At 37.8% G+C, this 22627-nt stretch overlaps 1 protein-coding gene and 1 pseudogene across 6 annotated transcripts in view; one reads left to right on the top strand and one right to left on the bottom strand.

Annotated features, from left to right (window-relative positions):
- ARHGAP39 (Rho GTPase activating protein 39) overlaps nt 1-22627 on the bottom strand; it is a 350961-nt gene that overhangs the window by 117617 nt on the left and 210717 nt on the right. The gene's annotated exons all lie outside the window — the stretch shown is intronic.
- On the top strand, nt 489-1399 carry LOC141500095 (mitochondrial carrier homolog 2-like; annotated as a pseudogene).

The raw sequence follows: 22627 nt of genomic DNA, 5'->3' as shown, positions 1-22627 counted from the left end.
TTAATAGTTTTCTACCTGCTGGGTTTTGTTAGTAATATACAGAAATGCTCATAATTTCTTTGGATTTATTATTTATACTGCAACTTTGCTGAAGTTGCTAATTGTTTCAACTAGCTTTTTATTGACTCTAAGTAAAACACATTTTCATCTGGAAAAAAAGAATTTTATTTCCTTTTCATGCCCCTATGCTTAGTCTCAGTTTCTTTTTGCTATAAATTATGAGGGCCTTAATGATGATGAACTGCATATATTCTTGCATGGAAATATGATACAGACAATACTCATGAACCTTCTAATTTAATAGAGCAGTTAGAAGGAGCTTATATAGACAAGGCACAGGAGGGAGCTGAATTTGAAGGTATAATGTATTATAAAAATGGAGTCACAATGGGTGAAAAGGAAATGTACTGGGAAAAAGCAAAGAAGTAGAACATATTAAGATATTTCATGTAGCTCGCCCGCCCGCCTGTCCTTCCATGGGTGCCATCATGGCGGAGGTGGCCAGTCAGGTGCTGCTGGGCTTGGGCCTCACCAACCTCTCACAGCCGCTCATATACGTGAAGGGATATGAACAGGTGGGATATGAACTTCTTCCTCCAACTATGGGAAGAAATATTTTTGGATGGCAAGTCTATCAACTCCCTGACCTTTTTTGTTATGCTCACTGTATGAGTATAGATAGAAAAAACGGACTTTTTAAGGGCTTAACTCCTAGACTGTGTTCTGGAACCATTGGAACTGTGGTCCATAGTAAAGTTATGCAGTGATACCAGGATTATGACAAGGCTGAGGAGTTAAAACAAGGACTTCAACCTTCACAAAAGGATGGTCCATCCAGTTTTGACAAGGTTGTCAAGGAGACTACTCAGGAGATGTTGGCTCGTTCTGCTGTTACCCTTGTCATGCATCCCTTCCATGTGATCACTCTGAGGTCTATGGTACAATTCATTGGCAGAGAGACCAAATATTGTGGACTATGTGACTCCATAGTAACCATTTATGGAGAGTAGGGCTTCCTATGATTCTTTGCAGGTCTTATTCCTCGCCTCCTGGGGGATATCATTTCTTTGTGGCTCTGTAATTCATTGGCCTACCTCATCAATACCTATGCACTGGAGAGTGGGGTTTCCACTATGAATAAAATGAAGAGTTATTCCCAGGCTGTCACTGAATTCTTTGCCAGTATGCTGACCTATCCCTTTGTACTAATCTCCAACCTGATGGTTGTCAACAACTGTGGGCTTGCTGGTGGATGCCCTCCTTAATGCCCCAATTTATTCTTCCTGGTTAGACTGTTGGTGCATGCTACAAAAAGAGGGAAACATGAGCCACAGAAATAGCTTGTTTTTTCGGAAGGTCCCCTTTGGGGGACTGTTGTGACCTGAGGATGTTAATTTGAAGATATGGGGCAGGGACAGTGATATTTCTGTAATCCCAGATACACAAAATTATGGGAGAGAATGCTGATTTCTATACAGTGTGGTGTGCTTTTTTTATTTTAATAATCATTTTAATCTTGGGAAAATGGAGGTGTTTGGTGTCTGCCTTTTTTGTTCATTTCCCAATGCAAACTGCTTTACTGCTGAGATTCCCCAATGATTCTTTTTCCTGAAATGGGCAGTTTTTGCTTTGGGTTTACATATGATTTATATAAAGCAAAACAGCACTTTTCTGGAGGAACGGGCAAGTTACTATGGAGTTAAGGCCTCAGTTTTAAACTTTTTAAGAATGAAGAATCATAAAATTCCAAACAGGAATAGAAACAACTTGTGAAACGTCAGAAAATACTATTACAGCAACTTTCTAGGAGATAAATAATTATCCTCCTCTTGTGGATTCTATCTAAGGAGATAGGATCCCCACAGAGCCGGCTTCCTGATATAAGGCTTTGAAAATAACTAAGTTTCTCTGACCCCATCCCTCATTTTGCACAACTCAGTGGAAATAGAATGAGTTTTAAGAGTGAGATGTTAACAATAGCAAAGATTATTTTTAAATTCCTTTAACCAAAATGAAGTACAAAAAAGCTGACTTGTTAATGACTTCAACCCTCCTTCCCTATAAGCTCCACAACAAACCTTGTTAAGTAGAAAACAAATTAGAAAAATATTATGGCACTGTCTTTGGTCCTCTCTATGAGCTGAGTCCTTGCCATATTCAACAGGGCATCATAATATGATTTTAATTGTACATGATGTTTTTATATTTCTTCTCCTCTTCCCTTCCCCCATTTTGTTTAAAGGAGGGTGGGAGTCATTTAGTTTTAATTTCTAATGACACTCTAAAAAAGGATTTTTGTAATACTGGGTCTGATAATGTAGATTTCATTCTCTACTACCAAGATTATCTTAGCCAGAGCATCAATAGCCTGGCACAATGTGACCCATGACTAAATGTGTTACAGAGATTTACAGAACAAAGAACATTTTAGAAGGAAATGGAAAAATAAAATTCCAAAAACCTTAAAAAAAAGATATTTCGTGTAAAAGAGTCAAGAAATAGCTTTTGGAATGGTATGGAAGGGGGAAAGGTGAGGGGGAAAGAGGGAGCCTTTATTCTCATCGGAAATGGCTCAGAGAGGAAACAGCATACACCTTCTAGGTATAGACACCTAGAAGAAAAAGGAGAGAAGGGGGATGAGGAGGGGAGGGGAGATGTGGGTGATAGAGGAGAGGGTAGATCATAGGACAGGATAGTTAGATATAACACATTTTCTTTTTTGCTTTTTTGCAAGGTGGTGGGATTGGATGGCCTGTCTAGGACCATGGGGTTGGGTGTTGGCTGGGTCTCTGGGGTGGGACATAGGCTTGGGGTCTCTTGGCCACAAGGCTGGTGCTCTGTCCGCTGTGCTACTCGACTGCCCTACAGCATATTTTTGAAGAGGGACAGAGTGAAAGGAGAGAGAAAAACGTAATAGAAGGTAGTGGGGAGGAACGGATGGAGGGAATTACAATCAGCAACTGTGGAAAATATGGAAGTAATTTCTATGATGGACTTATGATAAAGAATGTGATCTACTGGAGAAAGAGACTGAAACACTTTTTTTCTCTTTCTTTCACTTCATTTCTCATGAAGTTTTATATTTTTGCAGGGGGAGGGAATATTGAGTTTACTTTTACAACAAGAATATTTTAGTAATGTGTAAAAAAATTTTAAAAATTAAAAAAATAAAAATAGGTGCTGCATCTTGGGAAAAGTTTTTTCTGAATCTACTATAATCAACCAATACCCCCAAATTCTATTCTATTCCAAGAAGAAAATCCCATAAATTCAAAACTGTTTTATTCACTAACTGGAAATATGGGAAAGGCCCTCAAAATAGAGATCTTGACCTCAAGTAGCAGTACTGTGTTATGAATTTCACAGACCAAAATGGATACATCCTCTTGGATTCTCAGATAATTCCAATGGGGAAATATTTTTAAAGGCTTATTTCTATCTTCAGTTCCCATTCAGCTATCCCCCTGGTCTTGGCAATCTCAATTATTCCCTTCTAAAGGAGAATAGAACTATTGGAGTATCAATCAATTAACCCTAAAACAATTGAAAAGCACCTATTATGTATCAGGCATGATGGTATGCAATTTGAATATGATTTAAAGAACAAAACAAAAAAATCAGTACCTTATGGAGACAAAAAAGTACCTAATTAACAAGAACAAGAACAGCTAACTACATAATGCTCAATATGTGCCAGGCACTGTACTAAATATTTTACAATGATTATTTCCTTTAATCCTTAAACAATCTGGGGAGGTTGGAATTATTATCACCCCCAATTTACAAGACAAGAAATCTGAGGCTAACAGAGGTTAAAGTGACTTGCTAGTAATTGTCTGAGCCTGGATTGGAACTCAGGTATTCCTGACTATATACACAATTTTATTCACTGCATTACCTAGTTGCTTCTATGTCTATGTAGAGAATAAATACAAATAAATACAAAGTTGTTAAATACAATGTAGTTTGGGGTTTAGGAAGGGCTTCAGGTTAGAAGGAAGAGGGCCCTAGTGGAAAGGGAAAAGAGGAAGGACTTCATTTTAGTCTTCCATTGACTCTCTGGGTTAGCTCTCTAGTCAAACTGAATAGAATCATGCTCCATAGAGGGATTCTTTCAATGCTAGATTGTGGTACAAGGACAGTCCTAGTACCCTAAAGGTCATTCTAGCAGGACAAAAGCCCGGAGGGCAGGGACTACAAAACACAGACATCTTGAGAGATATTATTAATCCAAGGGTCAGCTGCCCTAAGTTTAGAATACTTTTCACTGATTGATGATTATTTTTCACCATAAGCAAATCATAAAAAAATTGTAAGTGAAGAAAAAAGAAAGAGTAGAATCCAAGTGAATGAGCATTTACTTACTATGTGGTAGATGGGAACAAAGAATGGTAATAGACAGTCCTAGTTCGCAAAGGCTTAAATCAAAAGAGAAAGAGCATTAGCAGGTGAGAGACTGAGACAGGTTTCTCATAGTAGCTGGGATTTTAGCTGGGACTTCAGAGAAGTCTGGAGGTAGAGATGATTAAATCAGAGTATGTGGAGAGGAGGAAAAGGGAAAAAAACTGGAAAGGTTTTTTGAATGACTTTAAAATCTAAATAGAGGATTTTAGATTTGATCCTAGAAGTTAATAATTTATTGAATAGAGGGAGTACCATTTATATATTTTAAGAACATTTTGGCAGCTGAGAGGAGTAAGGACTAGAGTGAGGAGTAGGACTTGTATATAATCTCAGTCTACCTGCAAAAATGTTGCAGAGGAAGACGGCTCAAAGGCTTAAAAAATCAGAATCTTGAAGTAAGTTTCTTTAGTAGTTGATCTGGTTTCCTTCTCAGCAAAATAAAAAGATTGAATGAAATGATTTTTAAGGACCTTTTCTAGTTTGTTTCAAAGATTGGGGAAATTCTGCTTCTGTTGTTTAAACCGATATAGATAATACCAGTTATATCCTCAATATCAGAGTTTTGCTTGCAATTGTTATGCTCCAACTGTTAAAGAATTTTATAGGAAAGGGTTGTCCATTAGAAAGTAGAAGATACTAACTCACAGTAATATAGTAAATTCTAAGGAGAGGGCAGAAAGGTCAGAGCTATCATTATTTTATTCTCCTCAGGCATAAGAGGTGCTTTGAAGAAAAAGAGAAGAGTAAGTGCTGAGCACATACCATGCCAAGAAGACAAATGGGCACAGCTGCAATGCATATTAACAAAAGCTGTGGAAATCCACAGAAGGTCTGGGCAGTTTTGTCTGTGTCAGCTACTCCATGTGGTGGAGGGAATTTCCCTTGCCAATCTGAGAACAGTACAGTTACATACTCACACCTACTCGAGGACATACAGGCCTAAGGAGTTTCTAGTCAGGACATCTAATGGGTAAGGGAAGTTTATGAATTTTTTAGAACGATTCCTCTTGGACTCTGTAGGTTTAGAACCCTCTCTTACTGACTTAGCAGTTAATGAAGACAGACATGAGGGAAGGCAAATTTGTCTAGCTCCATGAATTCCTCCCTCCCCATTCACCTTCTACATTGTTATTAAAGTGTTCTGACACTTTAAAAAAAGGTTTGAGTATGCCATTCCTAGCTTTAAAAGTTTTAGTTTGAGACTTAATTATATAGATGAGCAAATTCAACCCCAAGTAGATTAATTAGCTTGCCCTAATTCAACACAGGTAGCAAAATTCACATCCTAGCTATGAATCCCAATCCTCTTATGTACAAAACTTCCTTTTATATCACAGTTCTGTTAGACTGTTAGAACTGGAAGATAACCTTAAAGATAATTTGGTTCATCATTCTTGTTTTACAGCTAAAGAAACTGAGGGTTGAAGAAATTAAGTGACTTATTCAAGATCACATAGTTAATTACTAACAGAGTTGCAACTTGATCTCATGACCATTATACTCTTTCTAATGGTACCTCTAAGGAGAGCTATAAAAACCCATGACTCTGAAGAAGGACTGTAGTCCTAGGTCAGGCCACTGCAGTCCACAATTCACCTCCACAAAGGACCCCAATTAAATCATTCCAGAAGAACTGGAGATGCTCCCCTTACTGGGTTTGCATCTAGACTGCACTGAGATCCAGAAGCACAGATATTAAGCCTCTGCCCCAGGGTCCTGTAAATAGGCTGAAGTCAGGGACAGGTGAGTATGGGATGGGATGGGATGGGAAAAGGGCTGAAGAGCTGCCTTGTGTGTTTGGCATGCAGCATACAGTAAGCAGACATAATGCATTAATCCTCCAGCATGCCTATGTGTCCTGCCCATCACTTCAGCAGCACAGGAAGCATCCTACTGTGCCAACAAATGGTAACAAATGGTCCCATCCAATTCACAGCCTCTCCCTCTCTCTTCCCAGGAGTCTCATGACTGCTGGCATGTGGGGATAATGTGGGTACAAATTCCTTCTGACAGAAATCTCATTGTAGCAATATGAATATTCTACATAAGTCTGGTGCCTCAATCTGAAGAGGAAGCTCCGGACCATCTCCAGATGCACCTGTTGCTCCTCAGAAGCTGGGTAGTCTGGTGGAGAGGAGCTCTGTATTTAAGAGTCAGGAGACCCAAACCTGACCTCTGGCATGAAGCACTTCCTGTGATTACTGGAAAGTTACTCACCTCTTTGGTCTGATGTTTCCTCTTGTGCAAAAATGAGGATCATGGTATTTATATCCACTAATTCACAGAGGAATCTTTATAACATGACATTATTTCTTCTATGATTATGAAAAAGTTTCATTTATGCAGATGAAGCTCTCTAGCATGCCCCAGAAAAATATAAGCTTGTTTAGGTCCTCATACTCCCTACACTGGCATTCAGGGCCTTGCACATAATCAGTGTTTGTTGATTTAAACTTTGGAATCCTTGTGACCTGGAGAAGACATTTTCCTGGAAGAGCTATGTGTTGGAGATGGGAGTTATGATGAGAGCCAAAGAGAAGCCAAGCCAGCTTCCTTTGGTAAGAAGCACTTCTTTCTATGAAACTGCAGCAATGCTGAGGCCGGGATACAATGCATAAGATGTTTCATCTAAGTTCTGACTTTCCCATAGACTTTGGGCTATATGGCTTTCTTTCCTGTTCTAGCTCTTCTTGGTTTAAATATTAGCATGATATTTATGTCATACAAGGAATTTGGTCAGACTCCTTTGCTTTTATCAAAGGACTTTATATAATAATGCAATTAAATATTCTTTGAATGATTGATAGCATTCACTTATGAACTCATCTAGCAATGATAATTTTTCTTAGGGAGTTCATGATAGTTCGGTCAATTTCTTTTTCTAAGACTGGCTTAACTATTCTGTTTCCTCTTCTGTTAATATGGGCCATTTATACTTTGCTTAGATTGTCAGATTTATTGACACAACAGTTTCAGATTATTGTTTTAATTTACTCTTCATTGGTAGTAAATTCACCCTTTTCATATTTGATACTGGTAATTTGGTTTTTGTTCTTTCTTTTTTAAAATGAAAGTAACCAATGATTTTGCATCTTATTAAGCTTTTTCATAAATCAGTCCTAGTTTATATTACCTCAATATCGTTTTCTTCCTTTTTTTTTTTTTTTTTTGCTTTTTGCAAGGCAGTGGAGTTAAGTAACTTGTCCAAGGTCAAACAGCTGGTAATTATTGTCTGAGGATGGATTTAAACTCAGGTTTTCCTGACTCCAGGGCCATTACACCACCTAGCTGCTCCTTACTTTCAATTTTTTGATCTCAACTTGGATTTTCAAGATTTCAATTTGGTGTTTAATTGGGGATTTTTAATTTGTTCTTTTTCTAGTTTTTAATTGCATGCCCAATTCTGTTTTTTTCCTCTATTTTATTGATATAAGAATTGAGATAAATTTTCCCATAAGAACGGCTTTGGTTGAATCCCATACATTTTTGTTATGCTGTCTCATGTTTATCATTCTCTTTAATGAAATTCTTGATAGTATCTATATCTTCTTTGACTCACTGATTTTTAAAGATGAGATCATTCATTAATTTTATCAGAAGTCAAGTGCACAAACAGAACCACTGTAACCAAGATCAGAAGAAATGTAGTAAATTGGGGAAACAATTTTTACAACCAGTATTTCTGACAAAGGACTCATTTCTAAAATATATAGAGGACTGAGTCAAATTTATAAAAAAACAAGCCATTCCCTAAATGACAAATGTCAAAGGATATGCAAATCAAAGTTATCCACAATCATTACTCTAAATCATTACTGATTAAAGACATGCAAATTAAAGTATTTCTGAGGTACCACCTCACATCTATCAGATTGGCCAGAAATGACAATATTCAATGTTGGAAGGGATGTGGGAAATCTGGGACACTAATACATTGATGGTGGAGCTGTGAATTCATCCATCCTTTCTGAAGAGCAATCTCGAATTATACCCAAAGAGCAATAAAAGTGTGCATACCCTTTGATCCAGCAATACCACTACAGAGTCTATGCCCTGAAGAGATCATGAAAAAGGGTAAAAACATCACTTGCTCAAAAGTATTCATAGCAGCCCTATTTGTGGTAGCACAGAACTGGAAATCGAGTGAATGTCCATCAATTGGGGAATGGCTGAACAAATTGTGGTATATATGTAGGTTATGGAACACTATTGTTCTATTAGAAACCAAGAGGGATGTATTTCAGAGAAGCCTGGAAAGACTTGCACGAACTGATGCTGAGTGACATGAGCAGAACTAGAAGAACATTGTACACCCTAACAGCAACATGGAGATGATCAACCTTAATAGATTTGCTTATTCCATCAATGCAATAATCAGGGACAATTTTAGAGTAACCTGCAACAGAGAATACCATCTGTATCCAGAGAAAGAACTGTGGAGTTTAAACAAAGACCAAAGTCTATTACCTTCATTTTTTTTTCGTTTTTAGGTTTTTACAAGGCAAATGGGGTTAAGTGGCTTGCCCAAGGCCACACAGCTAGGTAATTATTAAGTGTCAGAGGTTGGATTTGAACTCAGGTACTCCTGACTCCAGGGTCGGTGCTCTATCCACTGTGCCACCTAGCTACCCCCTTCAATTTTTTTTAAAAGTGTCTTGCATACTATATTATTTTGCTATCTCTAGTATTTTATTTTCTCCTCAAGGATATGATTTCTCTCTCAACACATTCTACTTTGATCAATGTATAGTATAGAAACAATGTAAAGATTATCAGACTGTCTTCTGTGAAGAGGAAGAGGGAAGGGAGGGTGGGGGCAGAAATTGTAAAATTCAAAACCTTACAAAAATGACAGGAAGAAACTACTATTGTATTAAATTGGAAAACAAATAAAATATGGGTTGAAAAAGAAAAAATTTAAGTGCAAACAAAGCTTAGAGAGATGAAATTTGGTTTTTATGATCATCATCATCATCATCATCATCATCATCATCATCATCATCATCATCATCCAAATCCCTGAAGGCCATTTATGGGCAGAAGACCCATGGTGCATCTCAATACTCGGTGCTAAGGAGCCAATTTAATTAGTAATAATGATCCTGAAGAGTTGGGTTGAACACTTTCATAGTGTCTAAAGAGAAAGATATCAAGCAATACTGAATCCACTGACCCTATACCTTAGATAAAAGTTAATCCTTCTCTAGATGAATTTCCAACTAAAGAAAAAGATTCTGAATACCATCAGCCTCCTCTTTTGAGGCAAAGCACTTGGTGTTGATTCTATTCCAGTTGAGATTTACAAGAAAGGGGACCCATTGCTTATACAAAAACTAAATGAAATCTTCCAAGAGGAGATTATCCCCCAGTAGTGCAAGAATGTCTCCATTATCCATCTCTACAAACTAAAGGCCAAGGAAATAGATTATCCTGTGACAATGACAAGAAAGTGATATTTCTGTCACTGTGGGCAAGATTATTACTAGAATCCTTCTTAATAAATGTATCTTTCACCAGAAAGATGGTAATCAACACAAGGGCATCTGTCTGTCTCTCCCTCTCCCCTTTCACCCTGTCTCTCTTCATCATATGCTTCTGCCTGCCACCTCCCTCAATCTGCTGTTCCTTCTATCAATTCCCCACCCGACCCCACAACCTTTTTGTCTACCTCCCTTTCTACTTTCCTAGGGTAAGTTTGATTTCTATAACCAACTGAATGTGTATGTTATTCTCTCTTTGAGTCAATTCTGAAGAGGGTAAGGTTCAAGCAATGCTCACCCCCTCCCTTTTCTCCTCTTCTGTAATAGGTCTATTGCACCTCTTTATAGCAAATAATTTTAGTTCATTCTAACTCTCCCTTCCCTCTCCTCCCAGTGCAATCCTTTTCCCTCATCCCTTAATTTTTTTATATCACATCTAATCACTATATTATGCTAGCTTTAATAATATGGAGAACATTTTTTAGACTTTTTTCTGAATTACTTACACATGACTTAGAAAGATTTTTTCACAAGTGGCTAGTAACTTAGAAATGACTGTTCCCTACTTCAGGAGCTACTTCAAACAGTAACCTCCTAATTTCATGTTGATGGTAATACCTACTTTCTGCTATTGAGAGTTATTAACCAGTTTTTTTCTATCAACTTGTCCTTTATATGTAAACCCTACTCCCTACTTTTCTCTGTCTTTCATAGCTCAGTTAATTCTGCATTTGGAATCTCTTTCTAACTTGTTGACATATATATATGTATATGTATATGTATATGTATATGTATATGTATATGTATATGTATATGTATATATCTCCAAATTTTTTCCCCTCCATCCTCTCTTTGGTCCTATTTGGACAAAAAAAAGACCCTGGTTATAAATTATACAGTTAGAAGTGGAATAGATGTTTTTTCCTGAATATGTATATCATTTAAAATGAGTCATACTAGAAACGAAACCAAAGGTCAGTCAAGTTAGTTTAGCTATAGCAGTAAGTAGCACAATGAAGAAAGGAACCAGATTGTGTCAGATAAGTCAAACCATACTGTGACTACTACCTCCCCTCAGATAACCTGAGAGAGACATCTTAGTACTCTGAACCCAAGAGTCTTGGGAATAGCAATGCTTCCAGTCCAATGTTCTTAACCATCATCCTGGAAAGCAATGGAGATATACTAGCAACTGCTTCTGTAGACTCAGGAAAAAAGTTCTTGCAAAGAAAGCCCTTGGTGATTTCAAATAGTTCAATATCATAAACTGAAATTATTTTATTAGGGCAAGATATTAAAGTAGAACATTAATAGTAGAACATTAATAGTAGAGCATTAATATCTTCTTAGACACTCCACCGTAAGGACCATGAGACATAACCATCTGATTTGCAGCTGAATTCTTCCAAGTGTTTCCTCTCCCACTAGAATGCAAATTGTGAGAGCAGGGACTGTCTTTCCATTTCTATCTCCAACACTCAGTATAGTGCTTTGTACCTAGAAAGTACTTAATACTTGATTCATTCATTCATCAAAGAATTTAGTATGATCTCATACTCATGAGAAATCTCATATATGACCAGACAGCATTTAAGCCCCAGTTTTCTCTGAGTCACATATGAAAAATGAGGGGGTCAGATGATCTTTGAGGACCCTTCAAAGCTCTACATATGAGCCTTGGGGAACAAGGACTATGTTTACTCAAAATTGTTCTGCATACATAGCAGTTAATAAAAAATAAGAATGAATGAACATATAATTTCTGCCCCGATTAATGGAAAACTCATCTCTTCAAAACCCTACCTGCTCTACACTCAGATCCAAGGATACTTTTCCCCCCCTAGTTTGAATTATTTGTAAATATATTTTTTGGCCTCTAAATTTGCTCTTCCTCCCTCAATGACAATGTGCACACATGTGGATGTATGTGGATACAGGAAGGTAATGAGAGTTTGGAGCATAATGACTTTAGAATCTAAGAGGCCAAAAGTAGGTCAGTGAATATTTTTTGGAGAATTTCATTTCCCACAGACCTTTGATCCTTTCCCCAAAATTAGAACAACTTATATATTTTTACACATTGCCTGATGTTTTAGTATTTTCACAGGATCAGAGATGTAGAGGTAGAAGGGATCTGAGAGGTCATCTAGATTGACCTCATTTTACAGGTGAGGAAACTTGCTCAGCTTTCTTCCACTTAAAACATAAAAACTGTTACTCAGTTTCCACAGTGGTGGTTTCATCAAAAACCCTCATTAAGACTTTCAATTCCAAAGCTTTAGTAACATTGATATTCATTATAAATCCAAGTATTATACCCATATTTATATGTCACTGGAACTTTTGATTGAACACATTCATAAAAGTAGTACTGTTTCATAAAGATACAGGAAGAGAAATCACCTCCTTATCAATTAGGGACACTCCTAGGATGAATGGCAAAAAGTGAAGGGTTGCACAGGAGTACCTCTGACACCATATCACTGGAAATGGGAATAACAATCACCTCTCCCTCATGGGGTTATTTTTATCTAATGAGATAATATAGTTTTGGACTTCCAGGGCAGAGCCCATTGGTGGTGTGAAGCCAGTATGCTCCCAGAGCTTTTCCCTACACAACATTAAATAAAGCTTCTTCACAGACATTAAAGCTACAGATTCCACCAAAAATAAAAAATAAAAGATTGAAACAGTAGGCATCATGGAGGATCTTTAGTGAAAGTCTGTCTCTTTGGGGAAAAAGGAGAAGTAAAACCTAGCTAGGTGGGAGAGTGGGAAAGTCAGTGGAAGGTTTTAGCCATAGCGCAACCCAGGTCCCAGAAGCTAGACAGATCTCAGAAGCAAGGCATCCAATCCCAAACAAAGTCTGAACCTTGGGAACACTAAAACAGACAGAATTGGGTTGGCAACAGACTACTGCACAGGCATATGCATGTGGACATAAAGGAGGAAACAAATCTCTGCACAGGCAATGCCTGGACTGCATAGGTAACATCATAGCCAGTGATAAGATAAGTCAAGGATTAGACCCCAGCTTCTGCACAAAAAGCTCAGAACTATACTCCCTGTACCCCAGAAGCAGAGCTCAACAATCAAAATGAACAAAAAATCTAAAGGAGTGCTAACCACAGAAAATTATTATGCAGGTAAAGATGATAAAAATGCCATCTTGAAAGAAGAAAATAGTGACAAATTACCTATATGAGAAGACTAAAAGTTGTCTATGAATTAGACTCAAATTCAAAGCCTCATAAAAGAGCATAAAAAATTTAAAACCCAAAGAAGAAAGATGGAGGAAAAAATGGAAAAAAAAACAAGAACTATGTAGGAAAATTATGAAAAATTGACCAAAGAAATCAACTTCTTTAAAGGTATAAATAAGCAACTCGACAAAGAATGTAACTCTTAAAAAAATAAAATCAACAACGGAAAAAGGAATTCAACTCATCTAAAACTCAAATCAACCAATTGGAAAGGAAATACAACTCAGCAAAAAGTAAAATTAATCAATTGAAAAGGAAACAAAAGCTAACTAAAGAAAATTAAATTCTAAAAGTTTGAATTAGTTAAATATAAATAATATATCCATGAGCTACCAAAGACTTCCATCAAACAAAATCAAGAGGCTGAAAAAATTGAAGAAAACAAATGATCTGGAAAATAGACTCAGATGAGATAATTTATGAATTATTGGTCTATTAGAAAGTCTAGATCAAAGAAAGAACCTGGAAAATATATTTCAAGTAATTATCAGGGAAAACTATTCCAAGATACTAGATCAAGAAGACAAAATAGTTCTTGAAAAAATACAAAGAATGCAGAAATAGATTCCAGAATAAAAATTCTAAGGACTATCAAAGCCAAATTCCAGAACTCTCTTAATAAAGGAGAAAATACTTCAAGCAGCCAAAAAAAGCAATTTGATAGGTTGGTAGTTCTGACATTCTATGATCACCGATTCTTTTTCTTTTAAATCTTGTTTTTAGGTGTTGTTTTTTTTTTTGCAAGGCAAACGGGGTTAAGTGGCTTGCCCAAGACCACACAGCTAGGTAATTATTAAGTGTCTGAGACTGGATTTGGATTTGAACCAGGTACTCATGACTCCAGGGCTGGTGTTTTATCCACTACGCCACCTAGCCACCCCCCCAAAAAAAGCAATTTTAAAACAAAGGAAGCATAATCAGAATTACACAGGATTTATCAGCTTCAACATTAAATAATCAGAGGACCTGGAATATGATATTTTGGAAGGCAAAGGACCTTGGATTATACCAAGAATTTATTACCTTGCAGAATTCAGCATATTCTATCAGGGTAAAAGATGGATGTTCAATGAAATAGAGGACTTCCAAAGAGATCAGAATTGAACAGAGAATTCAATCTTCAAATACAAGACTGAAAAGATGCATAAAAAAGTAAATGGAAAGGGGGAAAACAAATATTAATTAAGAACATATAAAAATTATACAATCCCATAGGAAATCTGGGACACTAATACATTGTTGGTGGAGCTGTGAACTCATTCAACCTTTCCAGAGAGCAATTTAGAATTGTGCCGAAAGGGCAACAAAAATGTGGATAAATTTTGCTCTAGCAAAACACTACCCTGAAGAGATAATGAAAAAGGGGTAAAAACATCACTTGTACAAAAATATTCATAGCAGCCCTGTTTGTGGTGGCAAAGAATTAGAAATTAAGTAAATGTCCGTCAATTAGGGAATGGCTAATATCATGGAACACTATTGTTCCATTAGAAATCAGGAGGGAAGGAAATTCAGGAAAGCCTGTAAGTATTTGCATGAACTGATGCTGAGCAAGATGAGCAGAACCAGAAAAACGTTGTATACCTAACGGTAACATGGGGGTGATGATAAACCTTGATGGACTTGCTCATTCCATCAGTGCAACAATCAAGCACAGTTTTGGGCTATCTATGTTGGAGAAGACCATCTGTATCCACAGAAAGAATTGTGGGGTTTGAACAAAGACCAAAGACTATTACCTTTAATTTTTTAAAAAAAAGGCGCATTACCTTATGCAATTTTGCTATCTCTTACACTTTATTTTTCTTCCTTAAGACTATGAGTTCTCTCTCATTACATTGAACTTAGATCAATATATGCCATGGAAACAATGTAAAGATTAACAGACTCAGGTGGCTAGATGGTGCAGTGGATAAAGCACCAGCCCTGGAGTCAGGAGTACCTGAGTTCAAATCTGGCCTCAGACACTTAATAATTACCTAGCTGTGTGGCCTTGGGCAATCCACTTAACTTCATTGCCTTCCAAAACCCTAAAAAAAAAAAAATTAACAGACTGCCTTCTGGGGGAGGGGGGAGAAGATTAGAGGAAAAATTGTAAAACTGCAAATAAATAAAATCTTTCTAAAAAAAAGAATGTAAGCTGCTTGAGGGTTTTTTTCTTTTTTTGCTTTTATTTATATTCCTAATTTGTAGTATATTTGCTGGCATCTAATAAGTACTTAATAAATGTTTATTGACTTGACAGATTAAAAAAAAGTATACAATCCCAACAAGGGAAGACAACACTTGTAACTCTTGAGAATTTTATTCTCTTAGGATAGTTAAAGGGTTGGATATAGTTTAAGAGATTGTACTTACAGGATATAGATATGGTTTAAGAGATTGTACTTACAGGATATAGATATAGTTGGATGCTTTCTGTCCTTCGTTATCAAAGAAGACCAAAAAGACATCAATATTTTTGAGACAAATTACAGTGCATCTGCCCATGGCTGATCAGACCAATGGAGCTCAGAATGCCTGACCACAGGTCAGGCACAAATAATCTAGATGAACACTGGGTTGTTTATTCTAAAATTATGTATCTCACATTTCCTTTGACCTGCTCTAATTCTGCCTTGCTCAAAGAGCTCAGCACTTTCTCAGATGAGAGCACCCAATGCTGGGGGGTCCTATGCTGGGTGTTTCTCAAGTCTTACAGTCATTTCTAAAGTTCTTAAGAGAGACCTTCAGGGTATTAGAGGTACTATACATAATTAAATCAGAAGTGATTTGACTTTACTAGATACACAGAGGTGTGTAGTACAATAGGGGCAGAGAGTGGGATCATACTTAGAAGGATTAGACATAAATAGGTTAGGAAGTGATCTTGTCTTAATCTATACTTTAGTTAAAGGTTTAGGGTTTTAGTACCATGGTTGGGAAGTTAAAGGGACAATGAGAGAGTTTACCTGTTAGAGAGGGTTGTGGAGCTATGCTTAGCTATAGAGATGAAGGGCAAGAGTATATTTAGAGGTACTGGGCATGAAAACATCAAGACAAAAGTAGATCTCATTAAAAGGGATAAGGAAGAAACTACATATTCTTAAAAGGCACCATAGGCAATGAAGTTATATCATACTTTTATTTTTTTAGGAAGTTATATCATTCTTAAGATATATATGCACCTAGCTGAATGAATTACAAGGAGACAGAGAGAGCAAACTATAATAGTGGAGTTCTCAACTTCTCTTTTAGAATTAGATAAATCTAACCATAAAATAAACAAGAAGGAAGCTAAGGAAGTGAATAAAATCTTAGAAAACTTGGATATGATAGACTTCTGAGAAAACTGAATAGGGAAAGAAAAGAATATACCTTTTTCTCTGTAGTACAAAGTACCTAAATCAAAATTGAGCATGTACTACAGCATGAAAAACCTTACAATCAAATGCATACTTTTCAGATCATGATATTAAAAAATAGATTTTAAAGGGTCATAGAAAGATAAACAAAAATTAACTGGAAACTAAATAACTTAATTTTAAAGAATAAATGCAACAAACAACAAATCATAGAAATAATCATTTCATCTAAGAAAATGATAACAATATGACATCATACCAAAATTTATGGGATGCAACCAAAGCAGTTTTTAGGGGAAATTTTAAATCTCTGAATGTCTATATGAACAAATAAGATAATATAGGAAAAGTGGTTTGGAAATCTTGAAGTGCCATATAAATACTAGTGATGATAGGAAAGAATTTACTAATATCCATCCAAATTTCCATATTTTCTTCCTCTCCCATGTATACTCTCCCTTATAGCAACAAGAAGCTGCATAATCTTTGCCTCTTAAAGTAATTTCCAACTCTGAATATTTAGCCAAGAAATGCTATTATTATTTTGGTGATCTCATTGGTTCCCTGAATGGTTTCAATTTCCTATTTGTACATTCAGCACATTGGCCTAAGTGATTTCTAATTCTGACATTTTGGGGTGCTAGAGCACCACCATTTTGTTTAGATGGTGGACAAAAACCTAGGCTGACAGCCAAAAAAACCTAGACTATTCTCAGGAGGTCAGTTGGCTCTTTCTCTCTGAAGTAAACAAAGTCTAATCTTCTGGCAGAACCCAAAAATGGCTGTAGAACCACTGGTACAATTTCTCCCAAGCAGCTGTGCTGATCTACTGAATAAATTCTCTTGTTCCATATGTTGCCATTATCCATGTGCTCTATTTGATTTAGTTTAGTAGGCAATACTGAGACTATCCAAAAAAAAGAGTAAGGTAAGAGAGAGATGTGCCAAGATCCAGCATTATTGAATGTGCTTCCATTTTTCAAATCGATAAGATCCTCTTCTCTCCATCCCTCCAAGGGTACACAGAAGTACCATGTTCCTCCAGGCTTAAGTTTTATAATGCCTAAGAGGCATTATAAAGTGTTCAAAGGATAAAGTGAGCTGGGCTTGGAGTTAAGAAGAACTTAGTTCAAATTTGAGCCAACAGACTTTGTTTTATTCCCTTGATACTCTGCCTTGATTCATTCCTCAATGATGAGCACATTCCTATCCCTTCTCATTCTCTCCATCCCAGTGATACTGAAGTTAAGAACTTTTGCTTACCAAGGAACAAATTCCCTTCTCTATCTCAACTAACTGCTAATTGGTTCCCATGAACTCCAAATCTACTTCACTAGTGCCCCACTCCAGACCTGCCTTCCCCAGCCCCCTCCACTGTGTCCTCTGAAGTCTGGATTTATAATTAACCATTTTTTTTTCATTTTAAACCTGTTCCACTGTGAGTTGATCATTCTGTCTCTCCCCAGGATAATGTAAACAATATTGTTGAATTCCCCAGCTCTGAAAGATGAATTTTTACCTTATATTGCAAATATGTCTCCATCCCACAATTCTCTCCTTAGAATGCTATCAATGGTAAGGACAACATCATCACTACCATCACTGCAATCACAATCACCCAAACTTGAATGGCATCTCTAATCTTGAGGCTCTAATAAAGTTTCACTTTATCATGGTCAAAATCAAGCCTCCAAGATACTTCCTGGGTACCTCTGCACCACAACATACTCACAACACCGGATTTGCCAATTCCCCTTTATTTTTTTTATTTATTTATTCTTATTTTGTACAAATAATTATTTTATACATTACTAAAATAGTCTTGTTAAAGAGTAAACCCCTGGCCCCCAAGAAAATACAGACCTGAATAAATGAAAAAGTAAAGGGGAGAGAAAAATTAAAATAATAATAATAATAATAACATTAATAATAATTGTAAATATGACGAGGGGATGCAGTGGACAGAGCACCGGCCCTGGAGCCAGGAGCACCTGAGCCCAAATCTGGCCCCAGACACCCAACAATCACCCAGCTATGTGACCTCATGCAAGCCACCCTAACCCCATTGCCCTACAAAAAACAAAAAACCCAAAAAACCCCAAAACCCAAAATAAAATAAAATAGTAATAAAAATAGTAGGGGTGGCTGCATGTCAGACAGATCACTGGCCCTTGAGCCAGGAGCATTCAGGTCCAAATTTGGCCTCAGACACCCAACAATCACCCAGCTGTGCGGCCCCAGGCAGGCAACCCAGTCCCATTTGCCATGCAACCCCCCCCCCCAGAAAATAATAATAAAAAACGTGCTTCAGTCTGTGTTCCAACACCACCAGCTCTGTCGCGAGTGGATCACATTCTTTAGGATAACTCTCTGCTGTAGGGTAGTTGAGTGGTGCAGCAGACAGATCCCTGGCCCTGGGGCCAAGAGGCCCCAAGCCCACATACCACCGCTTACCCAGCATCCACCTGACCCTATGGTCCTGGGCAGGCCATCCAATCCCAGCCCCTCGCAAGAAGTAAAAAAGAAAATGTGCTATATCTGACCACTCTCCCCCACATGGTCCATCCTCTCCTCCATCATTCGCATTCCCCCCCTTCCTCCTGTCACCCTTCTCTCCTTCTTACTCCAGATGTCTATACCCCATTGAGTATATATGCTGTTTCCTCTCCTAGCCACCTCTGATGAGAGAGCAAAGATTCCCTCATCCCCCCTTGACTCCCCCTTCCATATCATTGCAATAGCTCATTGTAATAAAGAAAAATCTTATTATATGAACTATCTTAGCCTATTCTTTCTCTCCTTTTTCTTTCTCCCATTACATTTCCCTTTTATCTATTGACTCCATTTTTATACCCCAATATATCTTCAAATTCAGTTTTCTCCTGTGCTTCATCTATAAAAGCTCCTTCTACCTGCTCTATTAACTGAGAAGGTTCATAAGAGTATTATCAGTGTCATTTTTCTATGCAGGAATACATGCAGTTCATCATCATTAAGTCCCTCATATTTCCCCCCTCTCCTCCAATCTCTATGCTTAACCTGAGTCCTGCATCTGAAGATCAAACCTTCTGTTCAGCTCTGGCCATTCCAAAAGGAACATTTGAAATTCCCCTGGTTCACTGAAAGCCCATCTTTTTCCCTGGAAGAAGACATTCAGTTTTTCTGGGTATTTGAATCTTGGTTGCATTCTAAGCTCTTTTGCCTTCCGGAATATTATATTCCAAGCCCTACGAGCTTTTAATGTAGTTGCTGCTAAGTCCTATGTGTTCCTGACTGCAGGTCCACAATATTTGAACTGTGTCCTTCTGGCTGCTTGTAATATTTTCTCTTTGACATGGGAGTTCTGGAATTTGGCTATAATATTCCTAGGGGTTGGTTTTTTGGGATCTTTTTCTCAGGGGGATCGGTGGATTCTCTCCATTTCTATTTTGCCCTCTTCTTCTAGAATATCAGGGCAATTTTCCTGTAGTAATTCTTTGAAAATGATGTCAAGACTCTTTTCCTGATCATGACTTTCAGGTATTCCAGTAATTTTTAAATTATCTTTCCTAAGTCTGTTTTCCATATCAGTTGTTTTTACAATGAGATATTTCACATTTTCTTCTAATTTTTCATTCTTTTGGTTTTGAAGTATTGAGTCCTGATTTCTCATAAAATCAGCAATCTCCCTGAGTTCTATTCTTTGTCTGAAGCATTTGTTTTCCTCAGAGAGCTTTATTATCTCCTTTCCCATCTGGTCAATTCAGCATTCTTCTCCTCAATAACTTTTTGAACTGTTTTATCCATTTGACCTAAGCTGGTTTTTAACATGTTATTTTCTTCTGCATTTTTTTTTTTTTGGATCTCCTTGACTAAGCTCTGACTTCATTTTCATGTTTTTTCCAGCTCTCTCATTTCTTTTCCCAATTTTTCCTCTATCTCTCTCACTTGATTTTCAAAGTCTTCTCTGCCATGGTCCAAGCCCAATTTCTGTTTTTCTTGGAGTCTTTAGATGCAGGAGCTTGTACTTATCTTCAGATTGAGTGTTTTGATCCTTCTTGGGTTCATAGGCAAAGTATTCCTCAATAGTATTCCACTTTTTTCACTGCTTACTCATTTCCCCAGCCTGTGCCTGGTTTTGGGGTGCTTCCTGAGCTTCTGAGTATTAGTGGGATACCCTCACAAGGATCTCTGTGTGTGAGGCTCTGTCTTCCCTCCTGATCTGTGAATGACCACAAGCACACCCCTCTGCCTCGGGGCTGAGGCGGGGGGGGGGGGGGGGGGGGCTATACTGCAATCAGGATCTGAGTGTGGTCAGATCCCCAGAGTCCTGTTCCAGGGGCAGAGGATAGAGCTTGGCAGTCTCTCTTCACTCCCCTCCCTAGGTTCAGAGCTCATGCCCTGGGGGCTCCTGCTTACTGGCTCCACCTGCTTCCGGTTCCTGGATCTTGGCTGCCCTGGCCATGCTGTTCAATGTGTGCCCTGAGGGCTGTGCTTCCTGTACTCGCTCTGGCAGTGGTCCCTTGCTGTTCCCCCAAGTTGTGCCTGGTGCTCCCCGGGATGTAGGTCAGGAAACTGCCCCTGCTGCTGTGAGCTATGGCTCCCAGTGCTGCCAATTCCCCTTTAGCTAAAACTGTCTTTCCCCAATAATATAAACTCTTTAGAGGGCAAGGGATTTCTGTCTTGTTTGTACTTGTATCCTTAGCACATAGCTCAGTTGCTTGGCATAAAGTGTTTAATATACTGTCTGTCTCTTTATCCATCACACTTTGGTTTATTACACTTTGCAGATATAGTAGGATGTTATGTCTGTTCTGATTACCTATGATTGGCTATTCCCCCATCTCTCTCTCTCCCTCTCTTCAGACCTCCCTTTTCCTTGAGATACAACAATATTGAGGGAAGCTAAGTGGTGCAGTGGACAGAGCAATGGCTTTGGGAGTTCAAATCCAGCCTGAGATAAGTGACACTTACTAGCTGAATAACTGTGGGCAAGTCACTTAACCCTGACTGCCCCTCACTCAGGGTCATCTCTAGTCATCCTCATTCATATTTGGCAACTAGAGCCAGATGGTTCTGGAGGAGAAAGTGAGACTGGTGTTTTAGCATAGCATCCCCTAATTCAAATCCAATTCATGGGCTTGTCACATTTTCATCTTCCTTGATGTCATGGTCTTCTTCAAAAATGAGGGACAAACATTATTACAACAATAATGAAGACTATTATAGAATCTTAGTTGATAAAGCAGCATCAAGGTTTTAGAGGATTAATTTTAATTTTGAAAGAAATTATACTATTGGTAAAATGCTATGAAATGGAATTACATGCTTCAGAGAAATATTTTGTGAAAGGAAGAGTCAATTGAGGCAGTAAACTTCACTGTTTTTCTTATAAGAATCTGTTACAGCCATCCCAAACTTCGTAACCATCACCCTGATTGGCCAGTAGCCATCAACATTGAGGCAAGACCCTTCACTGGAAAAAAGATTATTATTCCCCGAAGGCTCAAATTGTGGCTAGCTTATTTTTTTAGTATAAAGTTTTCTGAATTTTTTTTTAGACAATACTACTGAATATTTAGTAAATTAAATGCAACTTCTATATGCACTGGGAAAACAAAAATTTCCTATGACTCACTTTATTGTGATGATGTGGAACTGAACCTGCAATATCTTGAAGGTCCAAGGTATGCTTTGAACTGACTGCTTTTTCCCTCAAGGCTATGGGACTCATGGCTTACTCTTAATGGTAAAGCCAGAATAGTCTTTGCTCTTAACTAATCACCATTGCTACTTCTAAACTTTTCCTTTATCACTATCACTCAGCAACTTCTCCTTTGAGGGTCACATTACCCAAATTTAGCACCCAATATAGATATTGGTGGCTACTTACCTATCCACGTTCAGGACATTCACCCTCCTTTCTGAATGAGTTCAGTAGTGCTTAGCTCATGGTCAAGCTCTCCATTTCTACTGCTTGCCATCCACACTAGGGCACTGCAATACACATACTCCTGTTCTCTCAAAAATTCAAACTAGCCATTTCCTCTAACTGCTCAACTCTCAAGACTAATCACTTCACCCCATATCAGGGCAGTTCAGTGGCACAGTGAATAGGATGCTGGATTTGAAAACAGGAAGCTGTGATCACAAATTC

The sequence above is a fragment of the Macrotis lagotis genome, chromosome X (assembly GCF_037893015.1).
Source record: "Macrotis lagotis isolate mMagLag1 chromosome X, bilby.v1.9.chrom.fasta, whole genome shotgun sequence".
Taxonomy (NCBI): domain Eukaryota; kingdom Metazoa; phylum Chordata; class Mammalia; order Peramelemorphia; family Peramelidae; genus Macrotis; species Macrotis lagotis.
The sequence above is the reverse complement of the archived record's forward strand: the minus strand, read 5'-3'. Positions and strand labels throughout refer to the sequence as shown.